This window comes from Pinus tabuliformis, chromosome X (assembly GCF_031772625.1).
Source record: "Pinus tabuliformis cultivar Carrire ecotype Pingquan chromosome X, CPIR1, whole genome shotgun sequence".
In the NCBI taxonomy this organism is placed as follows: domain Eukaryota; kingdom Viridiplantae; phylum Streptophyta; class Pinopsida; order Pinales; family Pinaceae; genus Pinus; species Pinus tabuliformis.
Window position 1 is genome coordinate 1,454,251,509 of NC_142308.1, and position 6,000 is coordinate 1,454,257,508.

Genomic DNA, 6,000 nt, shown 5'->3' on the forward strand with positions numbered 1-6,000 from the left:
GGGACTGCTCCCAACATCTCTACTTGTAGCCATTTGCTTCAGAGGAATGTTTCTTCTTCTTCTCCCCTAGAGGTTCTTCAGATATGTCTTGATGTCCACCCAAGGGTTCTTTCATCACAGCCATCGAAGAAGAACGTTGGCTGTGTGAAGCAGTGGGGGTGTTGTGCAATCATTTTTCTAACTTATCTCTACCCCTACAAAGCATGAAATGAAATCTTTTTGGTTGATTTTTGCTTTTTTTCTACTTCTACTTGCAAAACTGAAATAGATTGAACTACAACTGACTACCTTGCTAGAATGAAAATGCGGAATTGAAAGGAAAGCAGGAAAGGACTAATCTATTTTGCTCAAATGAAATTGCAGGAATGGAAATGCTAGTCTACGCTTGCAGAAAGGAAATTGCGGAATTGAAAGGCTATTCTAGGAAAGCAGGAAATGTTAATCTATGAAAGCAGGAAATGCTAATCTATGAAAGCAAGAAATGCTAATCTACTTTTGCATAAATGAAATTGCATAATGGAAATGAAATAAACTACTTAGCAGAAGGTTGTAGTAGAAAATAGAAGAATAGCAACAATCACCAATACTCTGCCGCTTCCCCGGCAACGGCGCCAAAAAGATGGTGAGCTCCAGTATTGTAGCAATAATGCTACAACTCCTGGGGCTTCCTGTCTATCATTTTATCAACCCGGTAGTTCGTACAAACTTGGAAGCGGCGGTGCTATATGCACAAGTACTAGCTCTTGTCGCAGCTGTCAGTTGGTCAGCTGCCACAAGTCCGCTAGGGCTCAAGCCAACTTCTATAGGCTCTCAGAAGAAGCTTGCTAATTGATGGACGAAAGCTAATCTCAAAGGAAAGCTACTTTACTTGACAAAAATGAACTGAAAGCAAATCAAAGCATGTAAACCTAGGAAACCCTAATTTAACTAGTCTGACCTCTACAATGCAAGGAATGTAAATGCAACTTCTACCAAGGCTGTCACTACCTCTAATAAATGAAAATGCATGGATCTAAACTACTTGCATCATGAAAGTTATGTTTTTGTATTTTTCCTTTAAGTGTGTGGAATGATGGTGATCTTGTGCTAACTAGGGTTTGGTTGTGCAGATGGGATGGAGAAGGAAGGGAAGCGTGGGATAGGTTGGGGAGGCTAAGAGAGGTCCCTAGGGATCCTTAGCATCCATCCATAGAGGTTCCTCGCATTCAGATGCTCAGCAACCGAGAGAGTGGCCTCCTACGGGATGGCTGTGGAGGATCCTACAGGATACTCTGTTTTCTACAGGATGTCTAAAAATGGCTACAGGATGACCTACCGTGAGTGTTTGGAGTGATGGAGGAGTAATGGAATGGTAGGGGGAGATGTGTAAGGTAGGAATAAGGCTGGTGATGGCTTTAGAAGTGAAGGAATAGGATGGGGAGTGAGTGTAGGGAGTGGGTTGGAAGATAGAGGGCTATGTCAACGAAAAGGCTAGAGGATGAAGCTACGTGAGGAGTGAAAGACTTTGGGAGATAACAGAGCGGAGCAGAGGTCAGAGATGTGTTTGCATGCGTGATCAAGATGGAGGACGAAGTAATGGAACGAGAGAAAGCAGTGTAAATGGAACAAATGCTTGTGAGTGTCACCAAAACAAGAATGCTTCAACCTGAGCTACCTGTGACATAAAATCAATGAACAACAATATAAATTGTGAAGGAAACTCATGCATGGCAGTGGAATGAAGAAGCAATGCTAAATATGAAAGTGCATGAATGGATCTAAGTAATGCCTCAGCCTACTTCCAAAAAACTACAACAGTTCTAACTGATAAAACCAATGTGTTTGACTTCTACAGGAAATCTAAATCAGCAGCTATACTCAAATGCATGTAAAGGAAAATGGAAACGAAATGCTAAAGGAACAATATTGATACAAAGGAAGGAGGCCTGAGCTCTCAGGTTGGGCCCAACCCCGAGAGCTTAGGCTCCTTTAAAAACTTAAAATCTGATCCAAAACTGCTTGCTTTTATTCATAATCAAAAGTCTAATGTCATGCCAAAACTGGCTTACAAAGAGCAAAAACCAAATTGACTAACTAGCTGCTACGAAATGACTAACTACTAGCTACCAAAAATGACTACCAACTAGCTAACAAAAATGACCAACCACTAGCTAACCAAAATGAGGCCCCAAGCCTTCTTATTTATACAATTTGAGGACCCAACAGCCCTCCTAAAAGTTAGGGACTTGGCTGCCCAAGACTTGGAGTTAACAGCAGTCCAACTTGACTTGCTTGGCTGCCCTTGTGCTCATTAATTTGGTGGCCTTTGAACTCCGAGCTGATGGTGGAGAATTCGAGGTAAGGGTCCATAAATGAGGGGGACACCTTCCTACAAATCCTCTAGCTTGTTCTCCCACGAATTTGGTTGCCAAGTGCTCATTAAGACCTTCAATTTTGTCTCCAAGTTGACCAACAAGGCTACACAAAGCACCCATTAGACTTGTTGGCATAATGACTAACCAAATTCACTCTATTAACATAAAAATAATAAAAAACATGCAATAAACAAATGAGAATGGTGGATTAAGTCAAATTAGGAGGTTGGATGAGCCCAAATATTTGTCCATTTTTGGGGCTCATCACCATATATGAAGGAGGACTGAATCCAAAAGAGTTGATAAATTGGATTAATGGCATGGAGAAATTATTTGACTATGAAGAAATAGAAGATGAGAAAAAAGTAAAGTTTATTGTCACCAAGCTAAAAGTCCATGCAATGCTTTGGTGGGATGGTGTGTAGAGAGAAAGAAAGGTACATGGCAAGCAACCTATAAAAAATTGGAGCAAGATGGTAGCAAAGCTAAGAGGTAAGTTTCTACCAAGTAATTATCAGCAAACCTTGTTCATAAAAAGGCAGAATCTTAGACAGAGGTCTATAACAGTGAAAGAATACATAGAGGAATTCTATAAGGTAAGCATAAGCACTGGAAAAACTCAGGATACAGATGAGAACGTGGCTAGATATGTGAATGGTCTTCGGATTGACATTCAAGATGAGATAAATATATTGTCTCCTAAAATAGTAGAGGAAACTTATCAGATGGTACTCAAAGCTGAAGAAAAGCTCATGAGGAAGTAGTCTCCCAGAGGGAGAGGTACTTTTTGGGGAAAGGGAAGTCAAGGTGGTAGAGAAAGATCTACAACACCTAAAGTTGGAGCTAGCAGCAGCTCAACCCAGCATGGTGATGCAAGTGGCAGAGAGATTTTTTCTAGAGGAAGAGGAGGCAGAGGAAGAGGAAAAGAAGTAAGATGTTACATATGTAACAAACTGGGACATAAAGATTTTGAGTGCCCAGAGAATGCAGGAACAAGATAGAGGAATGCAATTGTTGCCTAAATTGAGGGAGAAGGACCAGCAACAACAGTGGCAGAAGAAGAAAATATACTAAAGAGAGGAGAATATTTTGTAATCAATAAAGTTTTGCTCAAGCCAGCAAAGGAGATAGTTGAAGCATCACAAAGAAAGAACTTGTTCAGAATAGTGTGTAAGGTTCAAGGGAAATTTTGTCATATGATCACTGATAGTGGAAGCACTGATAATTTGGTCTCTACAGAAGTGGTGGAGAAATTGAAGCTGAAGACAATGAAACATCCAACACCTTAAAAGGTGTCATGGTTACAAAAGGGACATCAACTGTTAGTGAATGAACAGTGTGAAGTGGAATTGTAGTCAAGAAAATATAAGGAAAAAATTCTATGTGATGTGATGCCAATGGATGTGTGTCACATATTGCTTGGAAGACCTTGGCAATATGACTGAGGAGATATGCATGATGGGAAAAGAAACACTTACAAGTTTGGTAAAGATGTTATCAATCATACGTTGCTACCTATGGAAGAAGAAGATGCATCAAGAAAGAAGACTGATCCGAAAACTCTGTTATTGGGAGGAAAGGAATAATTGAAGCAGATTGAATAGAATGAGGTAAATTTTCATGTAATCTGCAAGCCCAAGGTAATAATGACTTCGACCAAAGTCTTTGATTTACCCATTGAAATTCAAGAAATGTTGGACAACTATTGTGATATCATTGTTGATGATTTCCCTAATGAGTTGCTACCCATAAGAAGAATCATCCATTATATAGATTTGATTCCTGGAGCAAGTCTACCTAACAAAGTAGCTAACAGAATGAGTCCTACAGAAAATGAAGAGGTTAGGAGGCAGGTGCAGGAAATGCTTGACAAAGAGCTGATCAGAGAAAGCTTGAGTCCTTGTGTAGTACCAAAAATTTTGAGTCCAAAGAAAGATGGGGGCTAGAGAATGTGTACAGATTCAAGAGCCATCAATAAAATCACAATCAGGCACAAATTTACTTTACCTAAAATTGAAGATTTAATGGATTGCTTGAGTGGGGAAAGGTATTTTACAAAACTAGATCTTAAAATTGGGTATCATCAGATAAGGATAAGAGAAGGGGATGAGTGGAAAATTGCCTTTAAGACAAATGAGGGATTGTATGAGTGGCAAGTAATACCTTTTCGGTTGTCAAATGCACCAAGTATGTTTATGAGACTAATGAATGAAGTTCTTAAGGAATTTATTGGTAAATTTGTAATAGTATGTCTGGACGATATATTAGTTTACAGTAGGTATAAAGAGGAGCATGAGACATCTGAATTATGTCTTACAAAGGCTACAACAAGAGAAATTATTGTTGAATTTGACGAAGTTTTCATTCATGAAATAAGAGCTAGTGTACTTGGGTTTTGTTATTTATGCTAAAGGGTTGAAGATGGATCTAGAAAAGATCAAGGCAATCATGGAGTGGCCTTCACCTAAAAGTGTTTTTGAGGTAAGAAGTTTTCATGGTCTTGCTAGTTTTTATAGAAAATTCATAAAGAATTTTAGTAAGTTCAATGCACTTATTATTGAGACCATAAAGAAGGATAAACAACCATTTAGATCAACTACTAAAGCAGAAAAGAATTTTCAATTGTTGAAGAAGAAAATCATTGAAAAGCCTATTTTGGTTCTACCTCATTCTAATAAACCTTTCCAAGTGAAGTGTGATGCCAGCAGAGAAGCTATTGGAGGTGTTTTAAGTCAAGAAGGCAGACCTATAGCTTATTTTAGTGAAAAGTTGAATGACTCCAAAAAGAAGTATTCTTCTTATTTTAAAGATTTCTATGCAGTTGTGCAGTCATTGAAGAAGTGGAGACATTATGTAATGTCAAAGGAGTTCATACTTTATTCAGTTAACCATGAACTACAGTATATTATGTAGTAGCCAAAGCTTAGCCAAAAACATGCTAAATGGGAGAGTATCTTCAAGGTTTCCATTTTGTCTTGAAACATATAAATGGCCAATCATATAAAGTTGTAGAAGCCTTAAATAGGAGAAATATAATACTTCAAGAAAGTCAAATTCAAGTGCTAGTTTTTTATTTTCTTAAAGAACTATATGAAACAAATTCAGATTTTAAAGAGGCATTTGAAACTTGTAAGAATCATGTTTTGATGTATAGGAGTAAATGGTTGGATTATTTCTTACAATATGGACTGTTGTTTAAGAGAAATCAGTTGTACATACCAAACTGTTCTATGAGGGATAATTTAATCAAAGAAAAACATAATGTAGGAATTGCAGGACATTTTGGCATAGAGAAGACCTATGAACAGTTGAACATATTTTATTTCTGGCCAAAAATGAGATCTGATGTGGAAAAGTATGTGAGAACTTGTAAAATTTGTCAATATGCAAAGGGAAGAAGCCAAAACACAGGTTTGTATGTTCCATTACCGATTCCAGATAGGCCTTGGGATATGGTAAGTATGGATTTTGTTTTGGGCTTACGAAAGACTCAAAGGGTTAATGATTCAATTTTTGTTGTAGTGGATAGATTTTCAAAAATGGCACATTTTATTCATGTTATAAAACTAGTGGTGCTACTCACATTGCTAATTTGTTTTCCAAGGAGATAGTAACATTGCATGGGTTGCCTAAGAGTGTTGTCTCA